The sequence below is a fragment of the Cyprinodon tularosa genome, unplaced genomic scaffold (genome assembly GCF_016077235.1).
Source record: "Cyprinodon tularosa strain WSP-4 unplaced genomic scaffold, ASM1607723v1 ctg280, whole genome shotgun sequence".
NCBI classification, from domain to species: domain Eukaryota; kingdom Metazoa; phylum Chordata; class Actinopteri; order Cyprinodontiformes; family Cyprinodontidae; genus Cyprinodon; species Cyprinodon tularosa.
In genome coordinates this window covers 108,739-131,603 of record NW_024038986.1, presented here as the reverse complement: position 1 = coordinate 131,603, position 22,865 = coordinate 108,739, and the positions used below count along the sequence as shown (strand labels likewise).

At 38.4% G+C, this 22,865-nt stretch overlaps 1 protein-coding gene across 1 annotated transcript in view; it reads left to right on the top strand.

The window, feature by feature from the left end:
• Positions 1-7,755: 7,755 nt before the first annotated feature.
• Positions 7,756-22,865, top strand: part of LOC119786884 (forkhead box protein P3-like) — a 31,516-nt gene continuing 16,406 nt past the window's right edge. The window contains exons 1-2 of the mRNA XM_038290448.1: positions 7,756-7,766; positions 7,972-8,027. The gene's annotated coding sequence lies outside the window, so the exon portion shown is untranslated. The remainder of the gene's footprint in view (positions 7,767-7,971; positions 8,028-22,865) is intronic.

Sequence of the window (22,865 nt, the reverse complement as noted above, 5' to 3'; positions counted from 1 at the left end):
AAAGAGAAATCCTGATTAGATCCCTGAGCTACGATGCTGATGTTGAAGCCTCTCCAAGCAATAGATCTATTCCAAGTAAATCGGATGATGAAAAAATGTAAACTAGCTGAACGCATCAAGCTCATGTTACTTTAAGGAACAAAGTAGTTGTTGGAAAGAGAAGCTGTTCTCAGGTCTTAGACAGGATATGATAATCCTGTCACACTCTGCCATTAAATGAAAGTAAAGCAAATTTAAAATACCTCAGAAAGAAAAAGTCACAAATGAAAAAGTGTTGTGTGAGTTGACTGAAGCTTTTTCGTCTGAGGTTACTAAAGAGTTTTGGTATGACTGCTGATCCTGGTTTCTATCTAAGCATTTTATTTCTACCTTATCATGTTAAACATGAAATCTTTCAGCATTTTGCATCCAGTTATTACTTCTAACACGGTTATCTTACTATATATTATATAATACTTAGGCCTGAATCTAAGGACTGTGTTGCTGGGTTGCCTAGCAATGGCAACTATATTGCTCCTAAGAGCAAATTCTTTTCAGCATGTTCAATGATTTCTAAATAATTGTAATAACAAAAACAGTAGATTAAATTTAAAATGTTTACTTCAATATATCTTTAATCCTATCATTACTAATACATGAAAAAAGATTTCTTAAGGTCAGATGACTCAGAAACAAGGAAGATTAAAGTTCTCTGAGACAAACTTATCTGTAGGTGATGAGAAAGATGGAAAACCCTCCAGGCGTCTTAAAGAACGCTGGACTTCATTTACTCTCCTTAAAATGAGATACGAGTTCTACTCCCATCTTTGGAAACCTGGCCGGTCTCTTTCAGAAGTTTTACATCATTTCAATAAATCAGGCAGAAACTACCAACGATGGGTTTAGAACTGTCCAACATATTATTAAAGATAGGAAAAAAAAACATGTCTGGAAAAAATCCTGAATAATCCTCATTGTTAAACTCTTAAATATTTCTGGAATTCAAGTAAAAAAATCAAGGAATCGGGACCGAAAAGCCGTTTAGTCTTAATAAAATACTAGCCAGGAAGGATAACTGGGGAAAAAAGGAGAATAAAGGTTGGACTCTGGGGTAAAGGAAGAAGCTCATTTGTTCCTATCAGTCCAGATTTAACCCTAAGCATCAGGCCTGGTAACCATAGCAACCTGTGGGGGTGCGTTTGATTCTGGGGATGCTGCAGTTGGTCAGGAATGAGGTCAGCTGACTACCTGATGAGCAGGTTATTCCATCAGTGGATTTATTTCTTCCTTGATGGTAAAGCCAGGATTCATCCGACTTGTGAAAGACGGGTTCTGGAAGCATCGTTTTCACAGCAGGATTGGTCCCCACAGCTTTGTGTTCGGGAGTCTTTGAGCAGCGGTTAGAGTCTACCATCATCAATGCTCGGTGATAAAAAAATGCTAGACTGTGGAAATAAATCTTTGGACATTGCAGAAGCTGATCGAAACACTGCCACAGCGAATACGTCTGCAATCATAGCTAAACTAAATATTGGTGTGTGGCCGTTTATCCATGGTGACTTTTTCTGGCAACACAGTTTAATCTAAGAGCTAATCATTAAACGTTAAATTTCTTTCCATTTTCTTAGGAACTTTTTATATACATATTTTATTTGTTTTTGTTTTGCAATAGACAGATTAAAAACTGATTTTGCAGTTGGAACCAAAAGTATAAACCACCTTAAGCCTTTTTTTTTACTACACTGATCAAAGAATAAGTTAAAGTTTCTTCAAATAGGTGCACTTGAATTGTTCTTTTATTTGTGTTGGTTAACTTGATGATCTGCTAACAGAATGAGGATTCTTGCTACTAAAAAAAGGTAACTAGATATTATACACTTGAAATAAGATTATGGTTTTTTTTTGTGCTTTAAACATAAACTATTTTATTATTTAGGCAAATCCTGTTACCTGCTTAAAACAAGTCAAAATCCACTTATGAAAAAATTACTCACACACCTGCTGATTTCATTTTTTTCAGTGCACTGTCAGCACTAGATGATGCATAGAAATAGGAGTCTGTAAACAGCAGGAACAACGAGAAGGTCATAGGAGGTGAATCAATGATCTGCAGAAATAGACTTTATTGGCAGAATAGAGGATCAAAATGGAAATACTGCTTAGGGCCCTGAGGAGCCGCCGCTGTGGAGCAGATGGACTGAATGAGATCCCAGTCTGTCCGCTGAAGGACGCTGAGGGTTTCAACTGTCATCTTGGAGTTTCTGTACCCTGACAGCATCATCGCTGCATAACAGCCTGAAAGGCTGTTGATTGAGATAAAGCTGACAAACAGTTTAGATTTTGAATCTGACAATTCAGGACTTTCACACTGAAATGAAACAAATGTCCCCGATCTATTCTGGACTGAATTAGCTGAGTTGGCTCTATTATCCAACATCTCTGAGGGAAAGGGTGACTCATGCATTTCTCACTGTGTTTTATGATTCGAACACTGAAAGGACAAAGAATCTTTGTCAGCAAGTTTCAAAACACTGTTCTTGCTTGACTGAGAAACATTTATTTAAAATAAACTGTCGTGTGAAATCTCCCCCCTTTTTTTTTTTACCAAATCAACATAAAATGGCAACAAGCAGCATATATTAATGCTGATTGTTGGTCGACTTTGACTGTATGTTGCTAAACTACGGTTTTGTTAGTTTTCCTGTAAGATTGGTTTGTGCAAAAATATGAAAACAAAATTCAGGTTTTTTGTCAGACAGGAAGAAGACTCTTAATACTTAATATTTAAAGCAGCAGTTTCTATTACCTTATAAAAATACCAATAAAACAATAATGTAATTCATTTTAAACGCTGTAATAGCAGGTTTTTCTTTTCAATTCTTGTGTTTTTCAGACAGTAGTTATTTGACCCAAAACGCAGACCGGGGAGATTAAACTGTTTCAAGAAACAGTTTAATAAAGTACAGGTGAAGGTAGATCAATGGCCAGCAGACTGGACTGAACTGTAAGGAAAACAGCATCCAGTCAGTTAGATTTGGTGCAGAAGAGTTTCTATAGAGAACATCAGGCAGAGGAAGGACAAACCAACCAGAGGAAATGGTAATGAGGTGCAGCTGAAGGAAAACTAACGCATGAACCAGATTTATCTAAAGTAAACTTCACATATGTATCTGAACCTCCATAACCACTATAAGAGCTCCTGCTAATCCCCCCTCTTTCAGAGAAAGATGCTCTTTAGCAGGTGTGGATTCTCTCTGGGTACTCCAGCTTCCTCCCACGGTCAGCAAAAACATGACAGTCATGTTAATGGATGTTTTGTTATGCAATAACTTTACATTCAATGCTGTTCTACTTATTTTATTTAATTAAATAAGGTTCAGACTCTCATTTGTTGATCTGTTAACATACACCCAACTGGCTGTGTGTAAGGACAAAGTATGAATTGTGCGGAAATGACGGCCCAATAGTGAACTCTGCACACATGTGGAAGAAATTCACAACAACTTCCACTCAAAATGTAAGAAATTATTAACAAAAATCATTCAGCTCTAAGTCAAACATATCTTGGTTAAAACTGCTGACTAAAAATGGGGAAATTTAACTACTAGCTTCTATAGCTAGGTGGTGAAACAATGAATAGAATAGAATGGAATACAATAAAATACTTTAGAAAATACTTTTATTGTCACAGAATGGGGAAATTCTGTGGCAGCAAAAAGATTACAGAAAAAATGGTCACATAAATGTAGACCTTAGAAAAGTGTACAATAATAACGTAATACTGAAGAGTTAAAAATGGAGCTACTAGCCTAGCAGAAGAAGCTGGGTTTATTTAGAAGGACTCTTTGGTCATATTTTGCCAAATTAAAATGAACATATCAAAAAAATATATCTAGATGCTATCTTAGCATTGGAACCCTTACTGAAATAAAGTTTGTTTTAGCTTTATAAACAACCGCTCAAAATATGGCAGAATTGAGCACATCCTCTACATCCCTTTGCTATTGGCTGCTAGACTTCCTCACCAACAGACCTCAGTCAGTCCGGGTCAGACAGAACGCCTCTGATGTCATCAGTCTAATGCCCTCCCCTCAGGGCTGCGTCCTGAGCCCCCTGCTGTTCACCCTGATGACACACGACTGCGTCCCCAGGTTCACCACCGATCACATGGTGAAGTTTGCAGACGACACCACGGTGGTGGGCCTCATCAGAGACGACAACGACCTGGACTACAGAGAGGAGGTGAAGCAGCTGGTGGTGCAGAGATAACAGCCTGATCCTGAAGGTGGAGAAGACCAAGGAGATCATGGTGGACTTCAGGAAGAACCGGCCTAACCACTAAGCAGATTCTGCAACAGCTTCTTCCCCACCACCATCAGACAGCTGAACTGTTGAGAAAACTCTAACAGACTCTGCATCACACTGAAAACACCAAACCAAACATACTGCATATTTGCTCAATATATATAATATATCTCTGAACTTCCAGATCAATGCGTTTCTTTGCACAATGTGTTTTTCTCCCATACTGTTTACATTTGATCACTGCTGCACTTTATGGAATGGAAATGTCAGGAGAGCTGGAGAAAACTAAATTTCATTTTGTATACACTCTGTGTAAAAAATGACAATAAAAGTTGTCCAAGTCTGTCTTTGACATTTCTGGTTCTTCTGGTTCTAAATCCAAATCTAGGACTTCTAAGTTCAAACTCAGAGAGAATATTACAGACTGTCTGTTTTGTAGAAATCTTTTTCTTGGATAGCCAGCAGGGCGAGTTAACCTTGAAGAATGACAATGCCCTGGCCTGCAAGGCCCCCCCCCCCCCCCCCCCCCCCCCCCCCCCCAATGCTGTCTCTTTCTGGAATCCTCCAGGCATCTGTGCCTGTGAGCAGATGCCAGAGCATCTAAAGGACTTTAGGATGTCTGTGTCTTTAAACTCTTGGAATCTTGGAAAGGGGGTTGTGCAGTAGTTTGGAGAAGAGAGCAAACATTTTTTTATCCCCAATGTTCAAAGTAATGTCATGACTTATGTTATATTATCTGCCTGTACAGTGTCCTTGGGTGTTGTGATAAGGCGCTTTCAAATAAAATGTATTATTATTATTATTATACAGTGTCCTAGGGGTGAGTTTCTATATACAGGGTCATTTGTGCTGTGTGTCCCTGTGTTACCCTTTAACAGAGTAGCCATCTGGATGTGCCCCGCCTTTCACTTGGGTACTGTTTAAGTGGGTGGAGGCCCGGGCGGTTACTGGCTTATACTTCCCGGCCCATGGCCGGAATTTACTTCGGTGTGGCTGACTGCCGGTGGAGCCCATGGACTCATCCCTGCGGTTCCTGGGGCTCCAACATAGCGGTGGCTGTGGCATTTCATCGGGGCCATCTCTCCTTCTCCCTTGATAGGGGGGCAGATTTCCTGGGTTGGCCCCTCGTGGGAACTTTTGCTCTTGGGGTCGCTTTGGGCATCTGGGGCTTTTGGTCCCCCGGCGCTGGTTTCGGTGCTCTGGAGGGGTGCGTCTTCGGCTCTTCACAACCACTATTGAGCACTCACAAACAACTACAGCTGCTTGGTTTCAGGTACTTAGAGATTCACTTCCATACAGAAAGCCCATATTCCTACCTTCAGGTACTACAGTATACATGTCAGATTAAAATCCTGGACAGGTCTCCAGTCCTTGCAGACAATAAGTGTAATTCTCGAGTCAAGTTAATACTGGGTCAATAGTTATGCAGGATTACTTTAGACTCTTTTTCTGTCCTATAGTATAGTTGGACCAAAGGTATTGCAAACGAAGTGTGTAATTCTTTTGTTTAAAGACAGTAAGATAACTGGGGGACAATTGCATAGTTTGAAGATGTTCCTGCAACTGGAGGGCCACAGGTTCAAACCCAAACTCTGTCTGTATGTCTCAGTTCTGTGGCCCTTTGGCAAGACACTTTTTCCACATTGCCTACTGGCAGTGGTCACAGGGCCTTTTGGTGCCTTAAGTAAAGCAGCCTTGGTTCTGTCACGGTACCCTGGGGCAGTGGAGGTTACAATATAGCTTGCTAACACCTGTGTAAATAGGTAAATGGCTGAATGTAATTTAAATAATTTTAGAGTCTCTTGACTTGAAAAGGCGCCTAATAAGCACCAGCTGCTTAGGCCTATCCACATGGGCCCAGTTTAAAAAAATAATGTATATTAATTATTATTTATGTTTTTCAAAAATACAAGCTTAGACTTTAAAGGACAAAATAATCTAGTCTCTGTGGGGATTTGGTCTTTGTTGCTCTGAACCCTCTGAGCTCTGGCTGCCAGCTTTGTGACGGCAAACTCCAGGAGATGATGGAGAGTAAGACCAGTAAAAAGAAAAATTGAGTGAACAAAAATACATGAATCAACTAAAGATGCATGTTTACAAATAGAACATGGTTGCTCAGTGGCATGCACTGCTGCCTTGCAGCAAGAAGGTTCTGGGTTCGATTCCCTGCCTGGGGTCTTTCTGCTTGGAGTGTGCATGTTGTCCCTGAGTATGCGTTAGTTCTTTCTGGGTACTTTTTTGCTGGATAAATAAATCAATTGTGGACTAAAATATCTACTTTAGTTTATTGCATAAATAACAATAATCATATCTACGTGAATATATTGCAAATGATAAGTGTTCTAACAGCACAGATTTGCTGAGACTCAATTGAGCAATATTACATTACATTATATTTGATAATTGAACTTAAAATTATAATTTAAAGGTATAGAGGAGGATCTTTTATTTCCGAGTGGATCATCTCAATCAGTGGTCCTCCTAACTGTCAATCATTCTGTTGATATGTTTATGTAAGGCCGTCCTATGTGCTCGTCCCGTTAGCTATCTTTTTCTGTGCACTTTCAGGCGTGAGCTACGGTTTCATTGAAGCTCGCCGTTCTCTCTGCGGTTCTTTGAAAATGGCCGAAGGTCGGAAGGGAAAAAAGTGTCTACGAAGTGAATGAGAAGAAAAGAAAGGCCTCAGAAGATGCAGATATCTCCCGGAATGCTTTATGGGATTTGCTGTCACAGCGGCCCGCTGTCGCCATAGACTGTCGCTACCCGACAGCAGTGACTAATAACAAAGATGGCGCAGGCACCGCGCGGTGGAGGAGGAGTTACGTGACCAATGGAGCAAAAAGCAGTGATCATCTGTCTGAACGGTCAGTTAACTGAGTTCACTATATAGTCCCCGCTCTATATAGTGACGGAGGGATTCAGAGGTTAGGGCGGACGGTCGGACACAGTAAGCTTGGATTAGCTATGAGAACAGCAACTTTTAAACAGAGCGTGCACGAGGAGAAATGGGATTGTGCACGCTCTCGCACGTGCATTTTTTTTTTAAATGGAGAGGCGAAAATCCTCCACAATACCTTTAAGTTAAAAAAGACAGCCTTTTTTTTTTTAAATGTATACACAGTTTAGATAATAAAAACTAGCTAGTTACAAAAACTAACTCAGTTACTTTTGAGAGAAATAACTACTAACTATAACTATAACTAATCAGCATTTCTAACATTAATACTGATGATAGAATTGAAGTTGTTCAAAATCCCAAAAGTCATCCTCTTCATCAAAGAAATACAGACACTATTATTCATTATTGATGAAAGTCAAAGAAATCAAACAAGCCAAAAAAAGGATGAATTATCTTTCTGTATTGTTGGAGTAAACGTACAGATGAGCACAACACCCTTGGATCCTGTGTTTGACTGCAGCCGTAGGTATAAAAACTGGGGGCAGGAGTGGCGGCTGCCTTTTCCTCCTCAGACTGCACTGAGGTTTGTCTCTTTCTTCTATCCATTCTGGGTTCATGTTTTTTCACTACATCATAAACATTGAAGTTGCAATATTCAAATTTGGTTTTAAAAATGTTTGATGTTTTCAGAGCAGATTTTTAGGTTTTCTTTATTTGGCATTTACTGTGGATTCTTGTTAAGGTGAGAATAGATTTCCTGTGGAATAATGCACCATGCATTTTTACAGAGTAGAAAAGAGACCGTGGTGAGCGGAAGGTTGTGCCGGCGGGAGCTTCTGTTAAGGTAAGACCAAACCTTCAAGCTTGATTTTAAAAAGTTCTCTGGGAGAAACAAATCAAACTATTTGAAAGAGAGTTTTACTGAAGGTTAATGAATCTGTCGACATGCAGACTTTTCATTTTAAAGATTGGTTGGAGCATGTTTCAATCCTAAATAATGTAATTTTTTTATGCACACATCATATTTTAGTTTCTAAAGAAAAAAAAAAGAACGACTAAAATGGATTTAAATATTTTATTTCGAGAAATCAGGTTTTTCAGTGTTATTTTCAGTGTTATACCAGTAGAGATCTCTGATGTTCGTGGAAACAACTTTTAATGTGTGACCTCCACCCAACTTCATTTAAATTCTGGTAAATGGTCTAATTTAATCTTAGAAAACAATCTACACTCAAACACACCATTAATTACCATTACCAGTGGAGGTGTAGTGACTTCTGATGCACTCTATACTCAATGATGAATTCTGCTCTTTTGGCCTGAAAATCCAACTACAGACAAGAAGAGTGATGATATATAGACTTTTTAAACTATATAATCTTAAAACTGTTTCCTTTATTTAAAAATGTTCCCCTTCTTAAACGTAAAGCTTTGAGTCAGTTAGGATCAGATTGGTTTAGGTTAAAGACGTAATCCTGAATCATGCGGCTCCTGCCGCTTTGGTTGGTATCATTGTCCAAAAAGGTTTTTTTGTTTTTAAGTGTTCAGCATGATTAAGCTTTTCTGTAGCTCCCGTACTCGACTTTACTTTGCCGTTTTTCACTCCTCTAAACAGAAAAATTGTGGCACTGCTCACTTTTTCTTCAGGTAAACAATTTTTCTGCACAGTGGTGACTTATTTCTGCTAGACTCTATAACTTGGGTACTTCTGTTTTTCCAAATCTTCTCTGTTTTTTTCAATATGTCTTTTAAGGACGTTGTTTTTTAGTGTAGTTTGAAATCATTTGCCAGGTTTTGCATGTTAATTTTGGACAGGTTTCTAATAAACCACAATTTAATTATAAATCGAAAATACTGCTTTACTGGGAGAGAGCATAAATTCCTGCTGGAGTCTGTGTTTGTTATGGTGAATCATCTCTGAGTGATCTGGGTGCACTAGAGTGATAAACAGTGGCATAAACAGGTCATGTGCAGCATTTATTATCATTATCATTGAGTGCAACATATCAGTAAACACAATATTAAAGCAATCAGTGCAATATCAGTGAGAGCAGTACAGTACAAATAATTAACCTTTTTCTTTCTCTCTTAAAGTCATTGACTTGTTTGTCTGAACTATGATGAACTTTATGGCTTCTGTATTTAGTGTCTGTTGTAAATATTGCATTAGTCTGACATCGACCTGCCAGGAGAACTGCAGATGGAATTCTGGTATATTCACGTCGTTTAATGTTCATTAATATCTATACTCCTCTATTTTTTTTTTTATAAAAATAAATTTATAAATCTCTTCAGAAGAAGACGGATAGAGGCAGACCTGCTTCCTGTAGGAACCAATAAAGCTAATTTGTTCTTTATTTGTTCTTGGTATGAAATAATTCAGAAATATTAAAACTATCTAGACTTACTAGTTTCAGAGATAACGCCACATTCTGAAAGTATTTATCTTTGCTGGTTGGTGGATTCTGCTCCGTCGCCATCTAATAATGGTTTTGGCAGGCCACTGGAGTCTGATCAAATACACCATGTATAGATATAAAACACATAGAAGTCTTTAAATTGATGCTTCTGGATGCGGCTCCCAAACAGCTAAATCAGGAACCAACTGAAAATCCAAATCTAGATAAGTAATTTTTTCTTGAAATAAGTGACCTCCTCTTGGATTGAGGAGGTAAAAGAGATATTTTGCCAATGGAACAAGACAATTTACATTTAAAATAAGAAAACTCAATTGCATTGTCTTATTTCAAGTGCATATTATGTAATTATCTTATTTTAAGAATAAAAATACTCATTCCATTGGCAAAGTACCTCATTTACTCAAATTAAGGGTGATTCAACTTAGTTTAAGGAAGTTTGACTTATTTCTAGATCGTTTTTTCCAGTGAATTTAAGCCTCTGGCATAGCTAGTCCTTTCTTCCCAGTAAGGTTCTTGGCTCTTTCATATTCATTTTGTCTTTAACATTTTCTTTTAAAACTGGATCAAAAAAAAAATTGCCTTTTATACTGTAATTGTATAACTTATAATCAAGACATTCCAGAAGTTTCTTAAACTGCAGGCAGTGTTGTGTCCGTGTTCTACTTCCTAAAATGTTGTCATTTAATTTTTCTCACAAATAAATGTAGATGAACATAACAGGACATACAGATTATGATAATTTTGCTTCTGAAATGTCCCTCCAGTGACACCATACAATTTTAAGCAAACATTATCTTTTAAGTTACCTCCATTTGGCTTTCTTGCCTATTATGCTGCCAATCAAAAGACAGCTTTTTATAAGGCATAAGGAAATAAGTGCATATTGTCAAATATTATTTCTCCAGTAATTGAATTAGTCGTAGATGTCTACTTATTGCCGGGGCAGCAATTTCAGCAGAGATTCCCAGACCTCCCTCTCCCCAGACCCCTCCAGCTCCTCTTGGCCAGCATGGAAACGTAGCCCAGGTTGCCTCCTTGGCCTCCTCCCAGTGGAGGAAAATATGTTAATATGATGAAAACGCAGCAGGAACAATATGGCTGCCCAAAGATGCGCCTGCTTAAAGTTTTTCATGTATGCACAGTGGAACTGACAGCAATACCAAATAATAAAACAATCTGGGTGATAATATTTTAATGCTGAAACATCTAAGAAAGCCACTCAAGCTTTAAAAAAAGGCAGTTAATGTTTAAAATATTTAATAACCATGCAGAAACAAGTGTTCTTAGCGACTGCCTGAATTTTTTTCATCTTACTTATCAAGAGCCGTTTATGAGGAAAAAATGAAAACAAAAGTCACCCACTCATTTACTTTGACACGCCATGTCATTTGGAATGAGAGTAATCGACCCACACACTCATAGTAGTGCAGGTATCAGGCATCTGTAATATTCCTGTTGCCTATGTCCCTAAAAGGAAATAGGAAGTTGCAATAAATAAAAACAGTGCACTTGCATTGTAAAACACAGACAGTACAGGGCTGAGACCTTAACCATTCTGTTTTTCAGTCAACACAATGTTCAAAATGAAAGCCAGAATGAGAAATCACACATAAAACCACAACATCTCACTGCGCTCACTTTCTACCGAATTCCTGTGTCTGTGGGTGTAGATTTGCAGATGACATACGGCTGCTTGGTTTGCTGTGTGATGCACGCTGTATTCCTGATGTGGCTTTCAGATAAGCAAAAGAAAGGGGCCAATCCCGAAATCTGCAAGCAACCAATATTCACCTTTTGCTACTGTCTATGAACTTAAAAACACTTACAGAATATTTCCAACATTGCACAGAATATTTTAAAAAATAGCTAATTACATTCCTGGCATCAATTAAAGAGGTATATTTTTCTCATTTGAAACAACTGCAATAAATGTTTAGACTTTTAAAGACTGCTGTTGGATATCTTATCATTGATGTCTGTGTTTTCACATCTAATACTTAAAATATAGTAGCCAACCAAATCATATTTACTGCATTCAGTCACCAAATTATGAAGTTAATAAATTCTTCTGGAAAATGTAGGATATAGCAGCGAATAAACTAGAGCTGTGTGATTTTGGCAGAAATGATAAAATTGTAACTTGCATGGATGCATTGATCTGGTCACCAGCTGCAACTCTTTCTTCCTTTCTGTTCTAACATTAGGTTTTAATCCTCAGCAACTCGTCACCTTCATTGATTACTGCCTCCTACAGGTCTGCAGTGAGAAAGTTAGTCTCTTGGTCTCTGCCTCTGTTATTTGGAAATCTTAATTTTTAAATTACAATTGCGATGCAAATAAAAATAATCTTCCAACCCTAACCTGAACCAATATCTACGACGGAGTATTAGCGCCACACATGAAGAGAAAAAATATTTTTGCCATGACGAGATTAAACTCGACATGTCGACTTTAAACTCGCCATTTCGAGAATAAAGTTGAAATGTCATGTTGAGTTTAATCTCGACGTGTGGACAATAAAGTTGAAATTAGCTCCAGAGAGCCAACCGCTGCACGGGATACATGCATGGAATCCAGAATCAGACATGCCTTGTGTAGATGATTTGGTCAAATTGTACTTTAGAATCGGTGCAGCACGTCAAAGACTACCTTCACTCTTAAAACGCAGACTGCAGCTGTGGAGCGCGGTTGCTCTTTTTCCAAACTTTGGAATGTCGAGATTAAAGTCGCCACGATATATCAACTTTATTCTCGAAATGGCGAGTTTAAAGTCGACAGGGCGAGTTTAATCTCGTCATGACATTTCAACTTTATTCTCGAAATGTTGAGTTTAATGTCGACATGTCGACTTTAAAGTCGACATGTTGAGTTTAATCTCGTCATGGCAAAAATATTTTTTCTCTTCATGTGTGGCCCTAATACTCCGTCGTAAATATCTCAGAAATAGAGGCTAATGGTTTCGTCTTTTTATCGAAGTCTTGTTAGAGTAAGCGACTTCCTTGCAGTAAAGTTTTTAGGGTGGGGCCTCCATTTTTTAAAGGGAACACCACCAAGCCACTAGTTATGGTTGATATTTGGGGTCAAAGTCAAGCTGGAATATCAACCCTGCACACACTAACGTTATGTTGACCAGAGAGGGAGCTAATGAGCAGCTATTTTAAATGTTGAACCTTCAAAGAAATGAAAACAAACCCTCTTTGATCGGTAGCTTCTAGTTGATGGAACACAAGCTATCCGTCATCTGGATCCAACAGGCAGAAAAACTTCTGTCGAAAGACACAAAAACAGAATGAAAAATAATGAAAGTCCGTTTCACAAAGCAGGTTTACTTAAAACTGAAAAGAAACATTTTCTAAATCTGAAATATGGGAAACTCTGAGTTTTCCGTTTCATAAAGTGAGTTAACGCATCCTCTGTTTCTGTTGCCATAGTAACATTCTCCCAAAACTTTTTTTTTTGGTTTTGAGCAGAACAAAACCCAGAGAAGGTAAACTTCAGTAAACTCAGAGTGTCGTCTGTCACCGCTCACTTTTTTATTTCCTGACATAGGGCCGGATTTATCAAGATCCAATTTTGCGTGCAGTAATTTGCGCTCGCAAACTGGAATTTTGCGCGAGGGGCTGAACCATGGTTTGCGGGTGATTTAACAAGAGTGATTGCATAACTGGTGGCAGGTGCAAAACTGTTGGAGACGCATTAAGAAATTTAAGTCTTACCCCCAACATATATATATATATATATATATATATATATATATATATATATATATATATATATATATATATATATATATATATATATATATATATATATATATATATATATATATATAAAGAAAAAAACTTTGGCAACCTTTATTCCCTAAGGTGGTATGTGGCTGAATTTCTACTTCACTGCAGTAAAAAAAACAAAAAAACAGGTGTTTTGTATTGGCCTGTAGAAAAATGCACATACCAAATGGCTCACAAGAAGTGACTGTGGATGAGATTACTGCGCGTACGCATCCCCGCAGCATTGGCATGTTGCTCCACAGGCACAGGGGGGAGAACCCCGACCCCATCGGACAGCACTTTGGACAGCACTCATAAAAAAACGAGATTGGGAGATCCCAGCTCTCGCTGCAACCGTACGCTGGAATGACCCAGATGCAAAAAAGTGCAATGTTGCAAGGAGTTTTGTGATATCTGGTATTGCGTGGGTCCTCCTTGTGGCTGGCTCCAAATCCATTCGGAGTTCCCCCAACAGCTCCAAAATGGCAATGCTGGATTAACGACATGTTTTGATGATCGTTTCCTCGTTCATTCCAAAAATATTCACACGGAGTGAAAAAATGCGTTCTCTGCGTCTCCTTGCTTCATTTCGATGTCTCCTTCTTGCGACAATAACCGCTGCCATGTGTGCGCAATTACGCATACAGACCATTTGCACCTTCTTTTGAAACGCGTTAAATATAGAGTCAGATACCGTTAGCAAAATTGCTTTCAGGTTCAATAAATCACTTTGCGAGTGCTAAATTAATATATTTACATGTTCTCCTCCCACAAGACGCACTTTTGCGTGTAAACGCCCCATATTGCATATTCATTGCAGAAAAAGTACTAAATGGATAAGAGGCGCTATTTAGCACGTTTTAAAGACCAAATCCTTTTAGCACGCTGTTGATAGATCAGTTTGTACATTTTTTAGCGTGCGCAGTGAAATAGCTCACGTTTTTATACACGCAAACCTTTGATAGATCCGGCCCTCTGAGTTTTCCGTTTCATGAAGAGAGTTAACGCATCCTCTGTTTCTGTTGCCATAGTAACATTCTCCCAAAACTTTTTTTTAGGTTTTGAGCAGAACAAAACCCAGAGAAGGTAAACTTCAGTAAACTCAGAGTGTCGTCTGTCGCCGCTCACTTTTTTATTTCCTTATCTAGTTAGATTTTTGTTGTAGTTTTTTTTTATAAAAAAAAGAATCATTCCCTTGGTCCATTAGAATCATTAGCTTTTAAAAACAGCAGGCGTCCGCAGAATCATTTTGTTGTGCATTAAAATGTCTCATTCAGCAGCACCAAACACGCATTTTGCCGACTGGTCACCAGATAAACTAGTTGTCTCCTTGTAAGATGCTATTTTACTTTTTATATTTTGTATCCATATTTTTTATCTTAAGTGTATACATTAGTCTATTTTATTGCATGACGTATACTCACAGTTTTTAGATATTTTTATAATTTTATTTACCTATTCCATATTATATGTTTCATGTTGCACGATTGTACCATAAAAAATTCCTAGTTTGTGAACTCCTTCACTAACAATGGCAATAAATCTGATTCTGAAAGTTTTACACTGTAGCCCAAGTCAATGACAGATAACGTGAGGACGACCACATAGGCTACAAATAATTTTGGTAGAGTTTGCAATTGCAAATCTACGGAAGAGGATTAGGGCCACTGAAAAAAAAAAAAATAAGTTAACTGATTTTTAAATTTTATTTCAGTTTAGTATGGGAAAAAAGTCAGAATGCTGACTTTAATCTCATAATTCTAACTTTTTTCTCATAATTCTGACTTTTTGCTGAGAATTCTGACTTTTTGCTCAGTATTCTGACTTTAATCTCAGAATTCTGACAATAAAAAAGTCAGAATTCTGACTTTTTTCCCATGTTAAACTGAAATAAAATTTAAAAATCAGTTAACTTTTTTTTTCTTTCAGTGGCCCTAATCCTCTTCTGTACAAATCTATGTGTTAAGACAAACGTTTTCTGTTGTATAGGTTTTGTTAGGCAACAAAAATTAACACATTTTGGTCTCTTTATTGTCTTAATTGTATATTGATTTAGTAATTGCAGCACAATGCCAAGAAAGGAGGGTTAATCATATTGAAAAATCTTAAAAGCTGTTCACATTTTATTTTTAAGTGGTTTGTGCAGCAGGTATTAAAATAGCTATTATTTTGTAGGCTACCATAAGTCATATCCACGTGACAAGACTTCCAGTCATGTTGCCCTAATAGCCCATTATTTAAACTAATGTGGCATATTTGTTAAAGCTATTATTATTATTATTATTATCATTATTATTATTATTATTATTATTATTATTATTATTATTATTGTCATGATAGTTATTATTATTATATTGTAGCCAGTCACAGCAGGGAAGCTCTATACCATCAACATCTACCAGGACAGGAGATGAGGAAGAGTTCAGGGAAGACACAGATGAAAGAAGTACGCTTTAGTCTGTTCTGTTGGTGATGTGACTTTTTTCCATTGAAAACTCACGTTTAGAGAATGTTACAAATAAAAGTCAAATTTCATTCAACATGCGTTTATTTTTTTTTATAATTAAGTGTTACACGTGCGCTAGAAAGTGCCCTCCCCCCCTCCTGAGCACCTGCCCCCCAAAATGTCTGTGCACGCCTCTGAATATACAGTTGAGGATTTTAATCTGAGTTTTAAAACCTGCTTTGTGTAACGGACCTCTGTAGATATCCTCTCTGGGTTTTTGTGAAGGCAGCATTGAGGTCCACAAAATTCACCACGGCACTGAACAGAGCAAGAAAAAGAGCCAAAACATTCACATTGCCATTTCCTGTGATGTTGAAACATCTGATAATCTCAGAATGTCTTCCTCTCTAAGCAACATCATGGGCATTTCAGACCTCACCGAACTCTCAGAGGTTGGTTCACCACAAGGACAAACTTCTTCTCTTTCATAGTAATATTCAGACTTTTCTTTTCTCACAAAGACATTAAAGACAAGCACGTTATTCAAAGCAATGGATGAGTCACAATCAGTATTACACTTTAACAGTTTTAATCTATCCAATGCAGAAAGTCTGGTCATAAATCTCACCCGGCCAGGCTAACCTCTGGCTTTAGAAAGGAACAGTTTCATCACTCTAAACTTTATCCTTTAAATTCCCTTCCGATCTACTTCAGTGATGTCACCAGACATACCTCGACACAAGAAAGAAAGCTCTTCAAAACCAGACTCAGCTCTTCGCCTACAGCTATAGGATTGGCAGACTCTTCAATTGAATTTAATCCAATTCAATTCATTTACATAACACCAAAAATAAATCTGGCCATTTTCAGAGTCTTAAGGAGCAAAAGCAACATCTTTATGACTTTTGAACAAGCTACTCGGTGTATTTCTTTTTTCCTCTTTCCCTGCCAGACATTTCATAGCCTGGGTGCCATTCCGAACTTAGTCCCGCCCACAAGGTTTGAGGTCGGGAAGTTCGGTCTGCCATTGCTCAATAGTAGCGCGAGTATGCTCGCACAATATCTGGCGGGCCAATCAAATTGTCAGGGCGGGCTTTATACGATGATGGACAGATGATCAACAGTCACGTAATCAACCACGTGACCAAAGCGCGCTTGGGTGACAACAACAATGGCTGCCGCTTGAGAGTTGAGGTGTGTAGATTCTGCTATTAGGTCTGTTCTAGAAGATATCGACAGCAAATTAATTTTAAAAGAGGAACAGAGAAACGCGATCAAGGCATTTGTTGAAAAGAAAGATGTTTTTGGCGTCTTTCCTACGGGATTCGGCAAAAGTTTAATTTATCAGCTGGCTCCCTTGGTCGCTTAACATACGTCACGCACTCCGTTGCTCTTATTGGTTGTAGGTCCATCCAATTGAGTGCAGAGGCATTTTTTTTCCTGGTTCGTTCGAAACACGCCCCATAATCACAGCTCTATGGAGCAGCATCAGACTCATTCTGACTAGAATTGAGTAGGACTACGTCAGGCTAGACATTTCAGGCATAATAAGCATGAAAACTTGATTTTTGTCATCTTTCTTTGAGCCCCCCCACCCCCACCTGATTGGGGGGAAATAAGAGACTAAGCCAGAGTAAGCGCTGTATTGTGAATTTCTGGACAATATGTTGGATATCGACTTGTAAATAAAAGTTTTCCACCGGAAAGATGAATGAATCGTCTCCAGTGTCTTAATTTTTGTTGTGAATTCTACCATTTTGAGCCCAATTACTGCTTTTTAAAAAAACATTTATTATATATTTTTTATAAATCGCGCTACTCTCTGCTTTTAAAATATGAAACACCTCGCAGTTTTGTGGGAAACCTGGATCAGTGTCCTACTGCCAGATTCAGAGTAATTTATTGTTATTTTATATACAAAACTTAGGAAAAAATATAAATAAATAAAAAAACAGCGCGCGCTACCTTGGTCTCCTCAATAGTAGTTACAGCCCTGAACTGAAAGGTACAGTTACTTCAGGTAGAAAAGCTTTGACTGCCATATTCTGTGCAAACCCTTAATGGTGGAAGCACTACGAAACGCCCTAAACAACAGCAAACACAAACGGAGGATCATAACCCAGACAGCTGTAGATGGTGAGGATGATGAAGACTGAGCGAGGAGTGTTAATAAAAATAACGCTGAGAAAACATGGAGCGGCCTATGTTGCTCTGAGGTGACGATCAAAAATCCCTGGATGAGCTGTTATCTTTCTGAATTATAAGGTAATATCTCACTTTTATCAGCTGTCTAAACCCTCTGATACAGCTGTGGCTTAGAAACAAACTGGTGCACAAATTTCTCCAAAAAATGGGTCAAAAGTGAATCCTTTAAAGAGTTAATTGATTTGAAGTTTCAGCATAAGGTGAGAGCAGCAGTACAGAGCAGCCAGATCCTCTGACATCTGAAGCAGCTCTGACCGTTTACAGAATAACACTTTGAGTCAAGGTTACCGTATTACTGAGTGAATAAATGTCATTTGTTTCTAAGTAAATATTTTGTCGATAGGAGTAAACTCCTCTCAGACGGGTGAGAGAGTCGATTTAGTCTCTTGATGCAAACTGAAACTGACTAAAGGACTCAAAGGATCGTGAATAAAGCAAACGGAAGTATTATTATTACTGGTTGAGAGGGAAACCATTAAGGGTTAACCTTTAAAGGAGCATTAGCAAGCTAAATATAACCAACAATATAGGTTCATGTTGACTAATTATCAAAGTAATCTATATATATATATTTTGAGTTTTTACAGCACTAGTGGCTCATTTTATAGACAGTAGGCAGAAAGGAAAGGAGGTATGAGAGAGATGGAGAGACATGTGGGGAAGGACCACAGGTCCGATTCGAACCCGGGTCACCCGAGTCAAGGAGTAAGGCCTCCATACATGGGTGGTACGCACTAACTGCTGCGCCACCTGCACGCCCTCAATGAATGATTTTTATTAGGTGTAAAAAAAAAAAAAACTTTGAAGGAGCGTTGACTAATTCTCAAAGTAATGCATAATCATCATTATTAGGTGTAAAAAAAAACAAAGATATGAATAAGGCCAATTATTTTTTTGGCACTGCAGATCCAAGACCTGGATTTTGTTATTTGTGCAAGCTATTTTCAAATTTATTTTCAAATTTTTCCTATTCATTTAAGCAGAATATATCCTCTGTAGAATGATGTGGTACAGACCATAAATAATATCTAATAGAACCTAATGCTAAGCCCTGATTTATAACTTCCCCTGGCAGTTTTAATGTGTAATTATTGTTAGTAAACCAAGAATATTATTTCTGAAAGGAAATCAAACAGAAAGGATGTCTCAAATCATAATAAACAATGAAAACTGAGAATCAGATCGGAACGTTTTTCTTAATGGGAAGAGAAAATATTTACATCTTCTTGATAATCAACAAAAATCTCTATTGGGAATCAGACCATAAATATTTTTCTTTTTTTTTTTATATCAAAAGATTTTGACAATTTCTTTTGGAACAAAAGAAAGGAAGGCGTCTTTGCCATCACCTTGATCCTTACTTGACCAAATGGAAACAGAACACAGCGGTCAGAGGGCCAATGCACGGCAGTGAGACCTAGGCCAGCAATGGCTACCATGTAGCCAACCACCATCAGTGTGTTTGTAAATCAATGAATGTTCTTAAAGGCACTAAAAGGGCTTTATCAGTACAGGTCATTTACCATTTAACTGATTTAAAATGTGTAATTTATAAAAAAAAAATGCATAACCTAAACTGAACAAGATGGAAATATAAAAACTATACTTTTATTATCCCTTCACTTTTAAAATTACAGTAAGCGTTGTACTGTACATGACTTAGAGACATGCTTACCATCCCCCGCCTGAAATCAGGCAGTGGTGTTACCACATTCTCCAGGAAGTCAGGTGTGCAACATGTATCTTCACCCAGCCATGGAGGAACAAACTTTACCACTTCCTAAACACAGTCTGAACTTTCTTATTGTCTCATAAAACAGTGGAAAATGTGTCTGTTTTAAATAAAACGCTTTAAGACGGATGGATGCTATCAGAAACTTTTTTGGCCAACATTGAGTTAACAAACAAAGAGTCGGGAGACATTCAGTAAAAATGTATTTGTGTTATTAAATTAACTGGAGCAGTATGACCCCCGGATGGAGAGATGATCTCCTCTATTGATTTAGTTGTTTGTTGCAGTTTGAAGCTGAGATTGATGTTTGTAAAACTGAAGGAGGTAGATGGACTGATTTAAAAAAAAAAATGTTAACATCATGTTACAAAAAATATTGAATTTCAGGTCAGGAAACTAAAATGTGACCTACACTTTTTGGATTTGCAGAAAAGTTTTCTTCACACTGAGGCTCAATTGCCCCAGTTCAACCAGATCATTCAGTCAGATTGGTTCAAAATTTTCTAAGAAAAACCAGTTGATTGCATCGACTCATTGACTCTTCAGCAATCCCTCACACTAAGCATGCTTGTAGCGACAGTGGAGAGGAAAAACTCCCTTTGAACAGGAAGAAACCTCCAGCAGAACCAGGTTCAGTGTGAGCGGCCATCTGCTGAGGCCCACTGGGGTTCAAGGAGACAGAAGCAGACATAGAAAAAGAAGCATAGATACAAAAGGCAACTGTCAACCAGCTCCACAGGCGGCCCCGTCCAGGAAACACAAAAGCCAGGCAGACGAGCTCCGAGCCAGCTCCCATGTCAGAGGATGAAGAGAGCACATCCAGTTAGTCACAGTCAGAGAAACAGGACTACACTGGAAAACAGGCCAAGCTCCAACATCTAGAAACAAAGGTGTTGATGGCAGCAGCACAGCTGATATTTCTCTCCAGGATGGAGTCACAGCCAAACAGGAACAGACCAGATGAAGCTACTATGAGAAAAAGCAGAGAGAGCAGAACGTTAGAGATTGAACTAACAGATTCTGCAGAGTGGGAGAATAGAGATAGAATGAAGCAGAATGATGAAAAAGGGGTCCCTATGTCCTCCAGCAGTCTAAGCCTATAGCAGCAGAACTATAGAGATAGCTCAGGATAACCTGAGCCACTCTAACTAGAAGCTTTATCAAAAAGGAAAGTTTTAAGCCTAGCCTTAAAAGTAGACAGGGTGTCTGCCTCACGGACTAAAACTGGTAGTTGGTTCCACAGGAGAGGAGCCTGAGAACTAAAAGATCTGCCTCCCATTCTACTTTTAGAAATTCTAGGAACCACTAGTAAACCTGCAGATTGAGAGCGAAGTGCTCTGTTAGGAACATAAGGAACAATCAGATCTCTGATATCAGAGGGAGCTTGGCCATTTAAGGCTTTATATGTGAGAAGGAGGATTTTAAATTCTATTCTGGATTTAACAGGAAGCCAATGAAGAGAAGCCAGGATAGGAGAGATATGATCTCTCTTTTTCATTTTCATCAGAACTCTGGCTGGATCAGCTGAAGGCTTTTAACTACAGTTTGTGGACTTCCTGATAGTAAAGAATTACAATAGTCCAGCCTTGAAGTAACAAATGCATGGACTAGTTTCTCAGCATCACCCCTGGACAGGATATTTCTCATTTTTGCAATATTCCTCAGATGAAAGAAGGAAATTCTAGAAACCTCTTTGATATGGGATTTAAATGACAGGTCCTGATCAAAAATAACACCAAGATTTTTTACTTTATTATCTGAAATCAGTTTAATCCCATCCAAATGAAGTGACTGGCTAATCAGTTTCTTTTTCAGAGACTCTGGTCCAAAGACTATAACTTCTGTTTTGTCTGCATTCAGAAGCAGAAAGTTAAGAGTCATCCAGGTTTTTATGTCTTCAGACATGCCTGTAATCTATGTAATGGGTTTGCTTCATCTGGATTATAGACAGATATAGCTGGGTATCATCAGCATAACAGTGAAAATTAATCCCATGCTGTCTAATAATTCTACCGATTGGGAGCATGTATATAGTAAAGAGAATTTCAAGTTTTATCTCTGAATTTTCATTGGTCTTATTTCCATTCTTGTGTTCTAGTTATTTTTGATTGCATTTATTTCGTAGATACTGTATATCTAGTTATGGAATGCACATCATTCATGTTTGCTTGGCAGCAGTTATGTCAGAAAGATCTGGATAGGATCTTATCATCCGAATGGGATTTTTTACCCTGGTGGAAGATGCTGGAGCATTAGGGAGCCGTTTCCTGCACTTCAACTTCAGTTGTTGTTGAGCTGCTACTATTGCCTCTAGCTCCTGAAGCACTCGCTTCTCCTGGCTCAGGGGAGGAAGAGGATAATGATGACGATGCTGTGAGGGTGGTAGCCCCCTGGGTTGAAGAGGCTGACGTGGTTGAAGCAGTAGTGGTTCCATTGGCAGGTTTAGCAGCGACAGATGATGCTGGAGAAGGTGTGGAAGCTGTTGTCTTGTTTACGTCCGTCTGTAGCTCTCCGCAGCTTTTTAAACTGTCAAAAATGTCTGTATTTAAAACATGTTGTGACCGTAGCTCCAGCAGGCGTTGGTGATCATAGATGCGGGTTTGATGTCCACTTAGTAGATGCTTAAACTTAAAGTTTTAAGCGGCATATTTTGTGAATTTGTCAAGAGGAGCTGTTCTTGAATGGTACCTTGGAATGCCGCCACGGTAACCAATACGCCATGGTAATTTTTCTGCTAAGCTCCTCATTTACTGTTTAAAACCTGTATCCATCGAAATTAGTTTTCCATTCACTCCATGCATCGATCCATCAATTCATCCATCCATTTATCCATCCATCCATCCATCTATCCATCCATCCATCCATCCATCCATCCATCCATTTGGTGCCTATCTCCGACAGTCCCTGGGCCTAAGGTGGGGTACACCCTGGACAGGTCACCAGCAGGGCAACATGTGACATGTTGACATGTGACTTTTTAAAATGCGTCATATGTCTCATGGGTTTTGTAAAATTCATTATAATGTATGAAATAAAAGCAAAACTGGCCAGTTTCAAGAACAAGCCGTTTTCACATTATATGTTGTGAGTATATGAAATATAAACTAAA